Below are 18,518 nucleotides of genomic sequence, written 5' to 3'. Positions count from 1 at the left end.
ACTCTTTTATTTAAATCCGTGATAAGATCGTCTTAGGATAGCGCTCGTGAACATGAGATTTTCGAGCTGGACCGAACCATATATTTGTTTATCCATAACCGAATTTCGTGGCTTGCGGAAAGTTTCAGTTGTAAGGTACGCGGAGTGTACGCTGAGGGTCGATGGCTTTTTACGATACACTAGAACAATCTGGCCATTGGAAATGAGGCCTTGACTTCAACCACTAAAAGGTTTATAGGTAGCACCGTGGTCGAACTTACTGCCTGCCTATACTTCATTTATATCGTGTTCAGATCAGGTCGGACCCAGCACATGGAAGATGTTGAAACGTACTAAAGCTATCATATGACAATAGTTGACAGATCTCAGAGAAACGAACCTGAAGAGTTTCAATAAGCGTCAGTATTCACACAAGTCAGATTAGTGCAGTCTATGGGTACACTTACTACCATTAAGTTGTTTATTTGCTTAGGGTAACCGCGGTCGGCTCAATTACGGCTTTGATTTGGTTCCTGAACAATTTGTTATTTATAGTTTTTTCAATATACATTGTGCGTAACGCCGTAGAAGTCTAAAAAAGTGGTAAAATGTGGAAAACATCAAAATCGTGGGCAAGTCAAATAGTAACAGATACCTACTTTCGGAAAAAAAAACCTCTGAAAAAGATCAGGTCCATCAGAAATAGCTTTTTGCTCTTTTTTTTCCAATATGAGAAATTTCAGGAACGTCTGTTTTGTTTCATGATAAGCTTTTCCGGAACTGTCGAAAACCGCGTGGAAATTGGTAATAATGCAGAACGTCGACTTCGGAAATACGGGAAATTCTTAATCTCTGAATATTTTTCCTATTGCGACAAAATTAGAAAGTAACCGATCGTGAAGCCGTTGGCAGCCAGCCAAGGAAGTTCAAATATAGCCAGTACACTCTGATGGTCAAATTCAATCGATGTAAGTCTGGGATTGTAGTTCTTCTTGGAATTTTGACGACATACTTAGAGCAGTTTATAAAAAATTAAGTATAGTACCACAAAAGTAATAAAAAGAGCAAAATAAGTCGTATTTGTTATATTTATTGTATATTTTTCAAGTTGTTTCTCCAAAATTGTTCTTAACTGGCCTGAGTTTTGTTTCAGTTTTTATTCTTCATTCTCATAATGACTGGAAGTATTGATATGCAAAATTATATATCAGTATCAAAATTGTCTATGCACCTTTGAGCCCAACCATTTTAATTAAGGTGATAACAACAAATTTTGACCGCTGTGGCTCAGAAAAGCCCAGTCTTCTTCATCTTGCTGAAGCGTCTTCCTGATAGTTAACAAAATCAGTCGGAGTCATCTTGTGCGACAAACTCAAATCTGCCCTCAAGCAGTAGTCACAGACTTGAGACTAGCCGTAAATGGTCACTGGAGGGTATGAGGCTCAGAACAGCAGCCAGTAACACTTTGTATTTCGCCTGGTGGCCTCTCGCCTCTGTAAATCAACCTTCGGGCAAACGGCAGACTGCGCACGTCACTGCAAAATGCGGAACGTAGTGTAAGCCTTATAAGAGTTTGAGCCGCCTCATCGCTTGTGCTTCGAAATCGCTATAAATTTATTCAGTCGAAGTAGCTTTAATCGTAACGTATCCAATGCGCGTCATTTGAGGAGATCTTACAATGGAAAACTTTGAACAGACAAATCGAATTAAAGCCCTTATTCTTCAAAGAGCATTGGGACTGCCCATTATGATCCGGAATCACCTCGCGTATTCCCTAGGTGACCTGCCACTATTGCCGAAAAATTTACGGCGCAGTTTTTTTGGAACAGAAGTTTGAAAACAAACCTTAGTTTTCACGAGCCCAGTGATACATGTAAGAGCTCCGGACGCGGGAAAAACTGTGACGGATACCACGCCGTTTGATGTCCCCGGTACCGTTCCTGAGATATTTGGCAGGCCCTCGAGCTAATTTATCCCTCGTTGGATTCATCATATGACGCACACTGTTGTTAAACGGTTTTGTATAGCCACCGTGATATCGGAATATTATGTTATTAATTTGTATTTATAAAGTACGGAGTTTTTGATTTCTGATTGACCAGTAAAAGCGAATAAATAAAATTGGGTTGATAATTACAGATTAAATATCCTTTCACTCTTCAAAAAATATTTTTATTGGTGTCTAACATTTTTCCATCAGCAAACAAAACTGAAAGAAAGGTGACATATATAAAAAAGCAATAAAGCCCGCTTACTGTAAATCCGATATTTTAAGTTCTATTTAATCACGTAAGTTTTCTTCAAGAAACTATCCATTTATACACTAGGGTTTCTAGAAAAGTATGAAGCACTCCATATGGAACGAAACTGCGAGCATCACTGAATGTCATATTCAAAAAATACACGCACTTATACAATTATTAGAGAAATCATTGTACCTGGCAAACCCTCAAAAAATGTATTACAATTTTATTTTTATTTAAATAATAATAAAAATAAAAACAAACATTTTTTGTTTATTTCAGAAAATGTTATAAAATAATGCATAGACATTTAGCTATCAGGTGGAAAGCAACACGAAATTGCATAACATTTTTATGACGATGTATAGTAAATTAAACAAACTATCGTCAACATTCATTCCCTGTTAGAATTTATTTAGATTTAGTGTACTCTTTTAATGCCTTCCCGTTGCTATTACCGCCAGTCAGTTTTATTAGAACGAAGGGTTATTCTTCTCTTCAGGATTAGAGCTTTACTGCAACATAGGACACTTTCTCCGCGCAGCTATCATGTCACGCCGTTATACTTTCATAGGCTGCTGACATTTCTGTCGTTCTGGCAATGCTAGTGTTTACCGCGTTCGTCTGATTCACTATCGCCTGTGACGGAGTGTCGTCTGCTATCCCGTTCGACCTTCTTCCTCCTCGTCTTACATTTATCAGTTCGTTATGGTGGGCCTTGTTGTCATTCGACTGGGTCGGGTGTTCGGGTTGCCCATGTTAACTGACTGATTTCTTCTCGAGAAGCTGGGGTAACCCGGAGTGTAGATATCAGCCGATCCGTAGCTGGATGTGGTCACTCTCAAGTCGCTTACAACCGCACATTTATGTGTGGAAATGGTTGTGACTCACTATACGCTGTCTAGCGGCCAGCAGAATTGTGTACGTGCGGAGTGTACGATAGGCATAGAGTCAGAGCCTCTGGGAGCTGGCCTCGATACGACAGAGGGGAGAAGGACAGTGCTGAGGGGACTAGGCCTGCGGTCGCTACCAGACACCACTGAACTAGAGCAGAACGCTCATGTTCGATCAGCTCCTAGTTCGAGGGTGATGTGTGACAAATTGAGTGAAAGTACGGTGAGCCCAACACGACTACAGTTGGTGGTGCTATTATCGCCAGGCGGGGCGGCCGTGGGGTCGAGCTGCCGCAACAGTTCCATTGCGTACGTGTGAATCGCATACGTCTGTGTACCTACCCGGGTGCTCCACTACGGGTGCACCACGTACAGTACGTAGCGTTCTGTTCAAGGGGTACTCTACTTAGCGCACGCGCCGCGGCCCCGGTCGATATCTCGTTGTGGATCAGGGTTCAAGACAGATGCACTCGCCACTGGCATGCCAGCGCAAGCGACAGTAGAGCCGTCTAGCGGCTGACTCGGGAGACAGCAGCTGAGTGAGTCGACAGCCTACGTATATACCCATACGGTCTCTCATTTGTCGGTACACAGACATACTTCAACAGACGCAGATGTCGGTATTCTGCCTGTTTCCCTCACTCTCTTCTTGCGCGTTCGCTCTGTGCGTGACTACTACCCCATGACGCTGCTCTACCACCATAGAGAGCAACGAAAATTTTCGAGTACAGAGAGAGTCATACGGACAAACAGCCCGGCATAACCTAACACACATACCCGCGTAGATATGGAGAAGCAGCCACATCGATAAACCCAGAGCCATGTCCATCAGCGCGCTCTGCTGGCGATGGTGGCAGTAGTAGTGAGGGAGGGTCTCACAACCATCGAAGGATTCAAGCTGCAGCGGAAATTAGTCTCTGCATTGAGCTCAGTAGCGTCTGCCTACAGCCGTTTGCACTCTGTCCTCTCCGCTCACTCTCAAGTTTACTATATGCTATCCACTCGTCGTGCTGCCGTTGCCGTCGCCGCCGCCGCCGCCATCGTCGTCGTCTCTGAAGCTGCTGTTTCCGCGCTGCCGCTGCCCGTGATTATACCTAGCACGGCAACTATACGGCCCTGCCGCTGCATCCAGCAGAGTTGCTGGCTAGAAAGCAAGCGGTTACTCGGCTACACAGCACAGAGAAAATTCTCCCGTGTACTGCTATCTATCGTGTGTCTTGAGTCCGTGTCTCTCTTTGGGTCTGTGTATGTCTGGCTGTTGCTTGCTTTGCTGGGTCGACCATTGATTGGGTCGTTGCTTGTGCCGTTGGCCGGCGAATTGCTGACCGAAGGGGAACGCTGGCGGCGGTAAAGTGCAGACGGATAGTCGAATAGTAAAAGAACGGTTGGTCGTTCGGTTCGCTGCTGCTGCTGCTGGTGTCGGCCATCGTTTGTAGCACCAGCTTCGACTGCAGCTGGTTGTGTTTATTTCGGCCCAAGTGTCTCTGTATCTCTGTTTTTGGGTGCGTTGGGTGAGTGCTGTGAAGTGCGGGAACATAAAGCTGTTGGAAACAAAGCAGTCACTGAGGAGGAAGTAAACGAGCGTTAGGATGGAAAAAAAGTAGCGTGAATATTCGGAACCAAGTGTGACGATTAGTCAGTTAGTGCGGCACGCTGTGCGGCAGCAGCAGCGGCAAACAATTAAGAAGGCCAAGCCGGTGCTTAGTCCTCGAGGGTACCCACAGGCCCTGTGCAGTGGCCGTGCGAAGGCAGTGGCAACAACAACGAGAAGCAACTTGCCACCAATCGTGAGCCGCAGTTTTTGTGCTGCCCGAGTGATTATTATTAGGTCAGGCAGACAAATAGAAGCAAAATACCAGAAAATATAAGGACAGCACAACAGAAGATATTGATAATAGAGAACTGCGTAAAAACGCACGAGGAACACAAACGAAAAAACAATCGGGAACCGCGCTGCCTTTACCAGCATCAACGAGCACTTGCTTTGTCTCGTGACGAAAACTATTGCAGAACAGCAAAAAGAAGAACAAACCACTACTAGCGCTACTGAACCGGATTCGCAGAGAAACTAGACCTAACTAGTTCTCACTCAACGCAATTTTACGAGTAGGTTTAACACGCAGGGGAGGGGTAGTGGGGTAATCAACACCCCTACGAGAACCAACTGCTGCACCAGAATCTATTCGAAATACGTGTTGCAACGTAAGATCTAATTAAATAGCGCTTCCGTCTCTATGAATGGGTATGCGTGCGTAGTTTACGATACGAACACGTAGGTGAGTGTGGGCCTACCGATATTTGGCCGCCCACTATGTATGTATCTATTACGCTAAATATGGAGTACTACAACATATTGTGCTAGGGTGTCAGTGTTCTGTGAATGATAGTAAAAGTACGCCAGTGCTAACAATGCGCCACTGCTGGCAGAGGCGACTAAGGAGTACTTCTCTGACGGGAGTGATTCTGCTGCAGAGCATGGCAGGAAGGACGGAGCCAGCTAAAGAAGCAAATCTCTGACCGCTGTTTCTTCTGTCGGCTTGCAGTGGATATCAGGCTTGTCGCCCGCGGAGAATATTGTTCATTGAAATGTACAGCAAATAGAGTTCTTGCTTTGTGTAAATGAGAACGTCACTAGTTGATCATTGGGTCATCTACTGTGGCACTGAATATGTCCGTCTATAGGACGTCTACGAATAGGTCGGTAGGATACCGTCACAACGATCGTTTCATAGAACAGTTTTTCGGCTTGCCCTGTTCTTATGGAGATAAAAATATAGCTGATTAGCGTGTTATTGTCCTCAGTCCTTATATAACTACTTATAGATCTATGCAAAGAACAGTAGGGGGCTTACTTATTCATCGAAAGGTCGTTGTTCAGCATTTGACGATCGGATGGGGATCGTTGCTGTTTCCACCATCACTGGAAATCATATATACTCTACTGTGGATATTCGCTTCTTCTTTATATATATATATACGTCCGTCACCGTTCATGAATGCAGTGATTACCTTAGTGGCCGCTGTGTAGTGCCTACGACCATTATTTTCGACGATTTTCTTATGAGACTAATCCACGTCATGTTATTCGATTGGGGCGCAAATGTGCGCGAAAATCTAACAGTGAAGCCTGTGCAAATTTTTCCTTATGCCTTCACAAGTGAAAAATTCATCGAACGATGAGTACTTTTAAGGGCGCACTATTTTTTTAATATATGATCTGTTGGCATGTATGTGTCCAGAACCCAAATACTTGGTGTTCAATAAACAGGTATAAATTGATGCACCAGCTCTCAAGTGGGCTGCTAAAATCATAGTCATTTGCTAGCCCCAATATCCTTAAGCATGATTAGGATAGTGATTATTTAAAGGCCAAAGTGAGGTCGCCAACCAAGGTGTTGTAGTTTACATTGGATGTAACTATTCTCACCCGATGAATGGGTAGAATCCTATGACATGAATACAATTGTTTCTAGAAGACAGTTATCTCTGTTTTTCGAGGAGTCCTTCTACGGCGCACCATAGAGACCATTACTAGCATAGGCTAGGCCCTCTACCATTTGGCGGCTCTCGCATTCACGGGCTTCTGAGTTTCTGTTAAAAATCCTTATTCCTACATTTACTGCAGCCCATAAAGCATCTCTCCCTATTCCGATCGTTACTAGTCGCGACGTTCTGATAACACCTCGAACGACTGGCGGTATTATGCCTTCTTAGCTAATTACAAAAATACAGAAGATCTCATTTTCTTTCCTTTAGACCGTCGTCGTAGTCGGCAGTGTCAACTGTTAACGACGTTACCCTCCACTTTTATCTCGCCCCTAGCTTTCTTCTGTTTTTAATAGCGTACATCATATATACGCGCGGCTCGCCTATCGGGTAAGCTATAGAGAAGTCAACCTACACCTGCTCCGTTTGGTTCTAGCCTTTACTAACATTAGCAACGTGAGGTTGTACCCAACGACGTGCTCCAGGGGTCCTATTCTTTTGTTCTTTTAGCATCGTAAACAAGCACAGCCGGCCAAAGTTCCTTTGCTTTTCTAGGCTCTCATGCCTGCCCAGCACAGTTTTTGCCGAAACGCGTACCGCATGCTTTCCGAGTCTGTAGCCACCTGCTAGCTTCTATCCGCTACTGGCCAACTAGCAGAATAGCCAGCGGCTTCAGAGATAGGACGGGAAATAGCTTTGCTCCTTAATAGGCAGAGTCGACTGAGTGGTCCCGCAAACTGGCCTTTTATTCGAAATGCAGGCCCCTGAACGTGCACAACCCTCATTTCCATACTCAATATCGCTTTTCTGAATGATCAGCGTGTCCGCCAGCCGCATCTGTAGTTTATCACTGGTACGGAAACGTAATATGAAACGAGAGTGCTTAAAGTTTGTTTCGGAAGTCGATATGGGGAGTCGGAGGACGTCTGCCATTTTCAACGCAAGAGGTCAAACGGAGATTGCTAACGGACTTGATGTGAACGTAGTCTGTACTTCATATGTGCCCCGCCCTATATATATATATCGTAACTGGACGGCGGTAGTCACCTCTTGGGCGAACGAGACGTTCGCTGATGGTCGGCTAAGCGCTAAAGAAAGCGGATACGTTCGCAACTCCTTGCGTAATTTGAAGGTCGACATGTCAGGCAATGGCCATGATTTTAGTGAGTTGGAGATCTATCGCACTGCGTGCTGTCTTCGTTGAGTCACGGCTAGCAACTCAGCGTATGAGCCAACGCTCTTACCATCATACCAACTTATTTTCACCATCAGACTCGACTTTTTTGCTGAGTCACTTCAAGAGTGCTGGTCTCCGTCCTCCTACCGGATTCGAATCACACTCAAGTGGCCGCACCAGGAGGCCAGGCAAACGAGTGGTAGTGATCATAGGAGCAAAAGCAGTAGCGTTATGGAAGGACAAAAGGACGTTGTTGGTCTGTTTGCTTCATTGGATGCCGCTTTGTCTTAACTTGCTTTGGTCGGTTAACTGGCGTTGGCTCCAGTACCGCGGTCGGCACTCGCCGATGCTAGCACCCGCAGCCCATCCTGACCTGACCTCTCCAGTTGGCGCGGCCGTCTCCCTGCAACGACAGACTCTCGCCGTATGCTGTAGTTACGCCAATACACAGCAGAGCAGCAGCGCGCTCCGCGGAGTGAGCCTCTCTCGCTCGTTCTGCTGGTCCCTCTGGCGCCTTTCCACTGAGACCTCCTGAGGGATGGGAGCAAAGAAGGGCCCCATGAAGGAGAAAGAAATGGGGCCGAACACCCACCGACAACGCGCTGAACGTCTGAAGCATCACTTTGAAGGTGCTGGTACCAGCGGACGATCGTCCTATTTGCCCTAACGGTCGTTCGCTGCCGCCGCAATTTCAGCCATCCGGAACTCACTTTCTGGTTAGCCTGTTTCGCTGAGGAAGTGTATACGGTCGGGACCTTAGGGAAGCCAGGGATCGGAAAGACGCCCCACATCTCTGGCAGACTGATGGGTCCCCTCTAGCCCAGCAGAATAGCGGCGATGTTATTGTGGTCTGTATGTGGAAACGACGAAAAGACAATAGTACAGGCAGTTGTAACGGCAGCTCTTGCCTGCGTTTCAAATAGCGACTTATCCCTATGTTGTCGGTAATCGTAGCAGCTGCAGTTGGAATGGCTAGCTTTGATTTATTGCTTGGCCGATACTTCACCACTAATAGCACACAACAACAAGCTACCGGGCAAGGACCTGCGTTGCGTAAACAATGATGATACACAATTGAAACTCAGCTTCTCTGATTCATCGGATGACTAACAGCTGCCGTTAATTATATACTAAGACTATTTATTACTGTGTGGTCGTCAAGCCGCGAAAAAAAAACATGGGAGAGCTGCAATTAACCATTTAGAAGTCTGTTTTATAACAAACAAATGAGTGCTTTGCTTTATTAGACGTTGAAACCTTGCTTATGGGTAGGCTGGTAGTACCAACAACGGGCAACTATTGAAACGCGTATCCTGGCAGGAAGCTAACATTAGTTGGAAAAGATGGGCCTGAACAGTAAAACGTATACATAGTCCTCTCGTCCGGAATCAATTTCTTTAAAAATTCACATATCGATGTACAAACAGAGTAGAAGAAGGTCGTTCTGAAAGTTTCATCCACGCTACCAAGGATGGTTTTTCCAGTTCAAGCCCAGCGAAAACCTCAACCATGAGGTGGCCGTTTCAATACCAATGGGATATACGGCAATCAGAGTAGTTTTAATTTCATTATCTGAACTATTATTATTGCTGAAAAGGCAACAATGATTCCGAATCGGCAAAAATCACTTTCAATAGTTCTCTGATTGCTTTGTTATGATTCTACCATAGGATGCCATGATTAATTATACACAAAGCAGGCTGCAACCTCGATTAGGAGTGTAATAGTGCTTTGACCGAATTCGTCAACTGTGGCTTTACGTATAAACAAAGATATGTTTCTGATCAATCGTCGATGGATACGAATAAAGTATATTTTTAGAATCCAGACTGTAGGAGCATACTTACAAGATGAGTAGTAATAACGGCTGAATCAGACTTCGAATAAACAAGTTGTCAATAGCAATTGAGGTTTTCTCGTTGATACCGCAAGGGCCTGATATCAGATTTAGTGAACAAGCAAGCTCCACCGCACCTATTCGCATCTGGTTTTGTTTAGCTGCTAACTAAGGCCATGGCAGCTACCATAACGTAAATGAAAAACGAAACGGTATTAGACGACGTAAAGTAACAAGGTGATCTTAGTCGTACGGGTAGAATTAAAGTTAGTACATCATCAGGACGTTTGGACCTGAAAAAAATATGCTTAATCCGAGGCTCAGCAGAAGATGAACAATCTTGCCTGTGGAATTAAAGACCGAGTATTTTCCAGTTTGCTTTTCTGTCAAGTTGGAAAAAGCGCGCCGAAGTCGTGCTATTTATTCAGCGCTGGAATCTGCTAACCAAATGACTATTGAGAACAGGATCTTTAATAAAAAAAATCTGTAATTTTGCTACCAGTCTAGAATTATTTCGAAAATGCACCCGGTATTAGTTGATTGCTCAACTACAGTTAGCAAACGGGACGGTCTATTATTACTGGTGACTTACAAAACATATTGGTCCAAGCCATCTTACACGAGCTGCACGCTGACGGTTGTAATGTTGAGTAAACAAACAAAGTCGATTTTTAGGAATAGACACGGTTGCTTGCACGGTGTCAGTATCGGAACTACTCTGGTAGCTTTAGTGTGCCCGTGATGGTTCAGCGGTAACGTGTTCGCCTAACTTAAAAACCGTTCCATCCGTATTTAACAGCAGTATCAAACATAAACATGATCCATTTCCTCATTTAGGTAGCTCACAGATGAATATTGTTATTCGTATAAAGTTCCAGTAGTCGTTTAATGGTAGCATTTATTTAAACTCATTTACCGCTTTCGTTTTACAGAGAGCGGAGGCTTTGGCCATTGCTATCGTCAATATGTACCTTCACTGCTCAAGTGCCACGAAGTGAGATAATCCCTCGATGACTCTAAGCGAATCACATTTTCCTGCTGCCTTCAGGGAGACGAATATATCTAGAGAGAGAGAGATAGAGAAACAGAGGTAATCGCTTTAAAAGCCCTTTTGTGTAGCCGTACAACGAGTTAAATAGGAAAGCGGATTATATAATATAGGCATACGCAAAAGAAAATAAAGAACGAACTAGTTTATTGTCCGTCGTGTGCAAATTAACGGTTCTGCTTTGATAAACTATGCAAGTCGTCCTACTTGTCCTGAATGTCTGCGTGGCGCACTTTAGGGAAATCTTTTAGAGAAGGCAATTGATAGAGGCATTATTAGAACAATAATAACCACTTAAAGCATTGGTAGAAACAAGAAGATTGATCTTCGGGTTCGAACGACCCGGTTTGGTGGCACCCGGTTGGCACTATTTGGTGTTAGAAATTGGCTTCGATAACGATTACGGCAGCCTAGCACCATGTGAAACGTCTTTGAATTTCCAGTCATTTGCCCTGACGACAGTTCCTGTTGCTTCTGTTCAAACAATAGTTAATAGAACTTGGCAGATCTACGTCTGATCTGTGTAAAAAGGCTTGTCCATACCTCAGCTGTAAGTGACCTGTGCAGTCGACTGGACCAACGAAGACAGACATTATCATGTGCTTCAAGCTTGGCGTTACGCGTACTATTGGACGAATTATCATTGTCTCCGTAACCGGCGGATAATTCAAAAGCTGGTAGCATTAATTAAATACTTCAATCGCAGTCCGGAAACTTTACTGTAGTGGCAAGCTTTCAAGCTGCCGTAGGCGATTTTATTTTTTGAAGAGCAATTAGTTACTATGGCTACATCAGCCAGTGCTTTTAGGCGTGCCCATTTTTACACGGATCGCTGTAGAAGGTGTCTGTCCCATTTCGCTCCGTTTAAATTGTTCTCTTTATTCCAGCCGAGCGTGTTTCAATCATATGGATGCGAATCTATTATTTGCCATCAGTCGTCCCGGTGGTTATGATATATATCGTATAGAACAGCCGCGCATGGCTAGTGGTCGTGCTTGAAAGAGTTTGTTGTTATTCTTTACAAGCAATGAAAAGTATATGGCTACCCTAAGGATGGCCTATTTTTTACTTACCATTGCCCACCTTACTGCGTCTCGTACGTACAATAAAGGCGGGTACTAGAGTTCGACGATCGTACTTTTTTTCCTTTCTAATATTATGCACTCCTCATGTGTCTCATTGGCGATCGCCCACTAATAGCCTGAATTTTTTATGTTGTCCTGCTCTTACGTTGCTTACATACGTCATGGCCGGATATCATGAATAGCTAACTATTACCATTCGGTCACGTTGGTTTGTAGATGATGGAAGACCCACATCCGGTCTGTGGAAAGGTGGCACGAGTTCGTCTATACATGTTCACCTGTCTGTCACAGAAACCAGAAGATATACTCAGGATCGAATTTATCTTCGAGTCTTCATGAAAGTTATAAGGAGCCAATAAACCAACTAACAACGTATCTTTCATATTATTTTAAGCCTATAACAATTATTCTCGTACATACTCAAGGTTAACAGGACGACGAGAGTGATGGACCGTTGAATGTCCCAACCGCAGTGTGAAGACATTCATACATGTTTGTTTGTTGCAAAGGCGCCAATAAGTCAAGTTTACCTGGCACCCCGGGACCTTTGCTAAGTGGCTTGTCCTACTCAGTGATTTTGGTAGGATTCCTATAAAAGTCTATTGTTGTAACAACATAATAAAATAACGATATCGTTCCCGCAAAGTCCCGAAACAGAGCGGCATCGTCGTCAGTAACAGCAGAAAAAGATAGCCCCGGGATTGTCTGTACGGAATCAAACCATACGAGGTAGGAAAACCGAAAGGGCACTGGGGTAAGGGGCTTCGGATGCTTATATAGCCAGACCAAATGTTGTTATTATGGTCAACTGACTATAATAATTTTCGTTAGGGGACTGTATTCATAAATGAAATATTATTTATCCACTAAACTCTTACTTGACCAAGCCGATGTCCTGTGTTTGTCAACGACTTCATTGACTGCCTAATCAAGCGTTCCTCCGTAAGCTACGCTAGTCGCTTTACTAATGCAAGGGTACCTCGTGCAAAATGGGCTGGGTACATCTAATAATAGTAGTGGATGCATTGGCGCAGTGAACACGTAGCTGAATTAACTTAGGAGGTGTATCTATATAATCTAGGTGCCTCACATAAAACGGGCATCCTCACCTCGGTGCTTTATTCCAACATCCCAATGTTCAGTGCTCCGCATATACGGTCGATCTGTTTACCGTATAATATAACGGACACAGCAAACTCAGCAGTTGCACTCCGCAATTTCCGCGGCATCGAAAAGAATTAGGTACCAGCCTGTCTACCTGCAATCCATCCATTCGTCCGCACGACGGTGAGAAGTGGTCAAAATATTGATGTTGATACTGCTTCGGGTGACTTTGCCTTGTCCGTATGAAAACGCTCCCGTCGACTGTCCATTCGAGTCCTTTGGCCGTTGGTCAGACAAGAGTTTTGCGAAAAGAATTACTACGACGCGCCTGTGTCGATTTGGTATTGTGTTTCGGTACCTTAGTGTGCAGCTTAGGCCACAGTAGGGCAGGTAAAAGGTGTTCAGCCGAAGATTCTCACTTTATGGTCGTGAAGCTCCCTAACACAATTTACCGTCAACGTTTATAATACAGGTAGTGTGGTTTTCTGTTCTTTCAATTGGCGAGTGGCGTTCTTCTGTATTCCTACTCGGTCGCGTTTTAAGTTAGTTTCCTCAACAAATTTAACTGAGCCAACGATGCTGTTGCGATCGGGGCGATAACATCAATATGCCGCTTTGTTCTCAAGGCATTGTCACCCAGGAGTCTATGATGTAATAATCATCCGTAACTTCTGCATGTATGGTTAAAATTAACTTCCCGTGGCAGTTCACGACAGGTGGAGTACTACCGCTACCTGCAGTCGATGAAGCTGGCATCGTAAGTATGTTGTTGGTTGACTCATCACATTACTTTCCGATACGGCATTCATATGGATAGCAGGAGTGGGTAGAATGAGGAAAGAAGAACTGCAAGTCGTATCAAATGAATTCCGCGCGGGTTTCATATTTTCGTTGCCCTTTATATACTTCATATAGCTTAGTAGTGCAATAGTTTGTGAAGACATTCATGACAATAAGTGGTTTCAATGACAACGATGAGTTCACTCCTAAAGATAGAATGGGCTTCACCAAACGGCCGATTTCAAATGCTCTTTTTTTACAAGGCCCAAAGAGTCGTTTCCCGAATTTTGTAGTTCGCGACTATATACGAGCCCGCCTTCCTAGCTCTCGGCGGTCATTGCCGTTGCTATGGTATTGTCTCGGATTTTGAGGTTTGGGCGACGCTGTATACGAGCCTCCCAGACAGTCAAGCTAACAGGGTCAGACAAAGTATTAGTACGGCTGCAATGAAGGGCATCAGTACGCTGGCGATCGACGTCACCACTTCAGTGTTTCATAAAGCTCTACGCGTATGCACGCACCCGTATATTGACTAGGTGACTGCTAGCGAGCTCGCCATTGCCAAAGATGTCTTCGACCTTTGCACGCGAACGTCGCCTCGCTGACACAGGTTTCCGCTAGCTAATACACACCGGTGCCATGATCCTCACCCCGCCGTTCACGGGTGCTACTAACTGGAAACCCTTAATTTGTACTAGCTAACGAACCAAATCGACGGTTGTGGAGACGGTAGCTGCGCCGGTGGCAACAGTATTGAACAAGAGAGAGTGAAGGCAAGCAAGCGGTCGGCTCTCGCGACCATGCAGACACTGTGTGCGACGTGTAGTGTGCACGCCTTTACAGCGCCAAGCGGGACATGGTCAGCGTATAGTGTTATAGACAACGCTATGAACATGCTGGTGACTTAAAACGATGCTAACCGGCCCATCGTACTATACAATTGCGGCTGGACCCTTTGTCAGTACCGGGGCCCGATCCTGTCTATTTAGTCAGACCAGAAACGAAGGCGCCTGCACTATTGGGGCGTTGCGGGTTTCAGCTAAACTATTGTTACAAGCGGTAGCAAGCTAGCCCACATAGGGAGAATGAGTGCTTGTATAATAAAGGTTTTCTGTCACGACGGATGATTGTGGACTTGAGCTTATTTAATTTTAGTTGGCACTAGCTGAGCACACACGATGTAGCACTGCTAGTCCGTTCCGATTCAATCTTGTTAGGTTGTGGCCTTTACGATAACAAATACTGAAATCGTTGGCAAGGTTTATACCCCTTTGTTGCCTTGTTTACCACGCAGGCCTGTACATATGGCTGTAGGTAGCGGCGTAACTTGCTTTCGAGGCTATGGGACCCATATGTGTAAAATATATGTGCACGTATTCGTTCAGGCGAAAGCGCGTCCACAGCATAGCGCACGGACCTCTTCATCCATTTACTATGCAAGCCTCCTTTATGTTTTATAATAAAGACTAGAAAAATCCCGCCTAAAGTGATTTACATAAAGGCACTACTAAATGTATAGACTAGCCTTCAGCGATCTTAAAAATATCGAGAAAGCAAAATATTTGAGAGTATCTAAGACTCACCTGTCATAGTCCATCGAAGTTGCTGAATTTGAAGACAACCATGATAAACTGATATTTGCCGGTATCATGTGCTGTATATATGCGGCTTAGGTAGAGCGTTAAGTGTCACCTTCGAATACATACTATTTATATAAAGAAGTGCATTATTCAGGGCGGTATTCGGTATTGCTTAAAGCAGACTACTGTTGAGATGCACCTCACTTCCTCGGTAGTTTCTACTAACCACTGGTTGGCTTAGCTGCTAAGCTGGTCGTATATATTGCATGATTTCGTGCATGGTAACATGTGATGCGCGTCTGATTGGCGCACATTTTGTTGTTTGTGTAGCTACTTAGGCGCCTACCTGGGCAAACTTAACTTGCTCTAAGTTGTGCACCACAATGGTTAATATAGCAATAATAAGATTTTCGAGAGTTTTTGACGGACTAAATGAATGAAGCGTTTGGCTTGAGTCATAGACTTCAATGGGTTATGTTCAGCGCACGTTCAATTGAAGATTTATTTGCACATTTTAACTTTATACTAAATTATAATTAGTTAATACATAATTAAATGCTCATTTGAATCTATGCGCTGTTTCTATAAAAGGTGATGATGTGTTGACGACGAGTTCAAGTTCTCGAGGTTCGTAATATCTTAAAAACGCATTGTTTAATTTTTACGCCAGAATCTCTATGCATATGCCAGACAAACAATGCACTGCGGACATTTACTTCGCTTATGAGTTGTCCTAATCCTATGCGGTCCGATTTCGGGAAACTCTTTGATAGAGGACGGGAATATGTGCACGTCTACAGTGCAACAATGATGGGATGCAAGACCAAGCCTTTAATAGTAATCTGTTTGTGAACGGTGTTGCAATATGTCGACCATTATTTAGCAGGTTTTCCCATTTTTATGAAAATCAACACTAGTTTAAAAGGTCATCTTTTCTTATACGTAGCGGCTTAGTAACTGCAATATGACAAGGGAAGGGTTTTTATATAGCTTAATGAACGGGTATATGGGCGTATTGGTTTGTAATATTGTACTAGCATAATTTTTCTATTTATTCTAGATGTGCTCGTATCGTAATGAAACATCATTTAGCAGTACAGAGGTCAGTCAATCGAACATCTTGGGGAATCAGGTCAGCGCTAGCGGTGTGTGCCTATAGGGAGCAAATAATTGCGTGTGCAGGACACGGAGACTGCAGCCGCAAACCTTTCCGGACAAGTACAACATCCTGCCGCCACAATCCTACACATGTAAAACTGTATGATAAACCTACATATATAGTACTGCGGACGATTTGCATCATACAATTTGAGTTCGTGACAGGTATGTCAGGAAGGGGGTGTTTTGGTCTTTCTATTTAGTGCTGTCGTTCGGTATTAGATCGAATCAGAGCTTAACCTGCTCGTGCGCATCGATCGTCAAGCGGTCCAAAAAAATTATACCTGTGATATTGTCGCACGAATCCCAGTCATCAGAGTATGAAAATGCGATAATATAGCGACTTGTGATATTGTTATTACTGGCCGCTTGTCTAAGGAATATTTTGTCACACAAGTTAGACGAAGAACTTGAATAATGAAGGAATAAGGGTGGCGAATGATAATTAAGTTGTGAAACGTAGAAGTAGAGAAGCAGTTTTAGAGACTGGCTCAAGATTGCACTGACGTTATTCTACGATCGCCTGGAGGTCACAAAAGAAAACCTTATTTTGCAACATCGGGTTTATATGGACCAGATCTCGAGCGGTAGGTGTCTATCCTGCAGATAGTTTATAAGGAATGGCCTCTTCGCACACTACTAACGCACACCGTGTCAGTAGGAAAATGGGTAGCGTAACTGAACGACGTATTTAATCATTAAATAATAGTTATTTTAAATGGTCCAGCTAAAACAAAAGCTTCTCGTTTCTTGATCTAATTATAAAAATGAACAATACTTTTTTTTAACGCATTTCCAATGCTTTCCTTTTAGTTGTTCAAATTGTGGCGTTATTCTTAAGGGTCTGATTTTCATGTGTATATTGTTCTGAAAACCTCTCTGCTTTAAGCAAGTAGACGAAATATGTTTTGCAAAATGCGCTAAAAAGTACAATTTCAAAAAGACGTTATCCTTATATTAATCTACCTCAGCGAATATATACTAATTAATATCGATTTAGCGGTTATTTTTCTGTTCTAGATAAGTTCCAGACCGTCATGAACCCATGGAGCCCACATGCAGGTTGTTTTAAAAAAAAGCGTATTCTAACAATAGCTTCCTGTGCGTCGTTTAAGGAAACAGCGAGAAACCTCCAAAATTTGTTAGCAATAGTATCCTACCTAAACATTTCTACAATATTGAAAGCAGAGCGGCCCGTGACCAATGTTTAGAGAACGTAATATAACCGTACGTCCTAGACGGTGCCTATATGGTACGATCGGTACTTTTAAAATGCCCTAGGAGATAACGTTTCTTTTTTGTCCCGGACAACGTCTTCTACTATAATATACTACACTAATATAAGCATGTGTCTATTTGTATTATAATTCGTTTGTTTTTCAACAGCATTCGTATATACAGTTTATTCTTATTACATCAGTCTGTTTTGTAGGGTGTTTATAATTTAAATAGGTATATTGTACGATTGCCAAAACACGCAGTCTGGCAATCAGTAGGATACACGTACGTTGTGCTGCTGGTGCGACGATATGGCTAATGCCGATGCCGTGAACAATATGGTAGTTCACATTGTGTCAATATGTGCACATAAATGTTCAATATACACATAAACATACTATGCAACGTACGTATACCATGACTTGTTACAATGCTGTTTGTTGCTTAGCAACAAAACCTTTTCGGGGACTCGATGTCTGGTTTCCAGAAAGGCAGCTCACTTTTCAAACGAACTAATAGTCAAGAAAATCAGTCGGCAAAGTAACCACTGCGCACGGAAAGGGACGAGTCAACAGAGGGGCAGTTACCCAAACTCCGAAGGCAATCAGTGACACTGGGGCTTTGTCAGATCAAATATAGCCCCTGAGCGACACGGCTGTGCTTGTGTGTGTATTTGGGCGTGGGCGTTGCTACCGCGGGCTATGCCAGCTTTAGCACCTCTGAATTGCTCGGCCCATACACAATTCTGAAATTTCGATTTATCCTAGCTAAATAATTACTAGCCATCACGAGCGTTCTGAACTGCTAACGGATTGTATTCAATCAAAGTTCACTATACGCTTCATTTTCAACCGTATTCAAGTAAATCAAAAAACTATACAAGCTAGATTCAAAATCTACCTATATCCAGTGTTTGACACCGCAACGACG

The 18,518-nt window shown here is 43.6% G+C and overlaps 1 protein-coding gene and 1 long non-coding RNA gene across 8 annotated transcripts in view; one reads left to right on the top strand and one right to left on the bottom strand.

The window, feature by feature from the left end:
- Positions 1–1,053: 1,053 nt before the first annotated feature.
- Positions 1,054–2,826, bottom strand: LOC147755453 (uncharacterized). The gene is made up of 2 exons (XR_015328772.1): positions 1,825–2,826; positions 1,054–1,514 (listed from the first exon to the last, which is right to left on the bottom strand). It is a non-coding gene; the product is annotated as an uncharacterized LOC147755453 (long non-coding RNA).
- A 127-nt stretch (positions 2,827–2,953) lies between these two features.
- The window catches only part of EndoA (SH3 domain containing GRB2 like, endophilin-A), a 56,245-nt gene continuing 40,680 nt past the window's right edge, over positions 2,954–18,518 (top strand). For 2 of the 7 annotated variants that reach the window (XM_086990593.1, XM_086990595.1), the window contains exon 1: positions 2,957–5,225. The gene's annotated coding sequence lies outside the window, so the exon portion shown is untranslated. Of the gene's footprint in view, positions 5,226–10,547; positions 10,706–16,583; positions 16,962–18,518 lie in introns of those variants that run through there. The other 5 variants (XM_086990591.1, XM_086990594.1, XM_086990590.1 and 2 more) reach the window with 5 other exon arrangements.

The sequence above is a fragment of the Varroa destructor genome, unplaced genomic scaffold (assembly GCF_002443255.2).
Source record: "Varroa destructor unplaced genomic scaffold, Vdes_3.0 BEIS01000005.1, whole genome shotgun sequence".
Lineage (NCBI taxonomy): Eukaryota > Metazoa > Arthropoda > Arachnida > Mesostigmata > Varroidae > Varroa > Varroa destructor.
The sequence above is the reverse complement of the archived record's forward strand: the minus strand, read 5'-3'. Positions and strand labels throughout refer to the sequence as shown.